Genomic DNA, 1,202 nt, shown 5'->3' with positions numbered 1-1,202 from the left:
AAAAGAGAATACAAAGACGAAAAGCCAAATGAAACAGGAAAAAACGAAACAGGAAAAAACGAGAGAGAGTAAAACGAAAAACTAAATTGAAACAGAAAATGAAGAGAGTAAAACGTGAAAAAAAATTAGGTCTTTTTTAGGATATTAGAATTACAATTAATTTATAAATTAGATTTTATTAAAGGGTATAATAGGAATATAAATAATTATTAAAAAAATAAATAAAAAAAGAAAGGATAAAAATGGAATGGGGAGGTGGAGGTCCAAAGAGGGGAGGTGTAGGGATCAACGCCCATCGTATTTTGGTTTCGGAAATTTCAATTTGAATAAGCCCGATCCAATTTATTTACACCCTAGCTATTTCGAACAACCAAACATGATAAACGAATAAATAAAAAAAAGAAGTGAAAACTAAAATCTTAAAATACGAAAAATAAATATCATTTTACATTTAACTTTCTTCCTTACTAAAAAAAATCAAATATCATCAAACACATGATTAATACTAGATGTGACATCCCGAATATTATATAAAGCATACAATATAATAGGATTCAGCTATTATAATATGAGAGAACAGTTAGAGTAACATATGACAGTACCAAAATACAATCGTCCAAAATATAGGTAGAATTTAAAACTTTACAAGTTTAAGAGTATTTCAAAAAAATGCATGATGTAACTAAAAATCCTAAGAGCTAGGAGTAGTAGCATCGGTCTGCTCCAAGGAAGCCTCATCTCTCTCTGCTCACATCCAAGTGGATTATCATCGCAAAGAAAAAAACACAACACATACAAGAGTAAGAGTAAGCTAGGTTTCAAAAGCATACTAATCATCATACAACAGTTAAATAGTAAATCATATACATACATGTGACTAAATAGAACAACCTATCATGTTATGACAACACTAGACTCGACCGGACTTAGAATGAATATCGATCTGGGCGGGTTGTGCACTTGTGGTGGCCTCTACTGCTTTGCAAAGTCATTACCAATGGGTTTCACCCTACCAGACACAAGTGTAAGTCCGTTACCGTGCAATAGGCCTCTACGTAGCACCTATCACTAGGACCTCCTACTACTCTCACCACATGCGTCAATCCTTTCTAAGTGAGAATGAAAGACCATTAGAGTGTTAAGGATAACCCCCGTGAAGAAGCCTCATATATTCATTCTAAACATTAAATGATCTCACCTAG

Source organism: Vigna radiata, unplaced genomic scaffold (assembly GCF_000741045.1).
Source record: "Vigna radiata var. radiata cultivar VC1973A unplaced genomic scaffold, Vradiata_ver6 scaffold_86, whole genome shotgun sequence".
Classification (NCBI taxonomy): domain Eukaryota; kingdom Viridiplantae; phylum Streptophyta; class Magnoliopsida; order Fabales; family Fabaceae; genus Vigna; species Vigna radiata.
The sequence above is the reverse complement of the archived record's forward strand: the minus strand, read 5'-3'. Positions refer to the sequence as shown.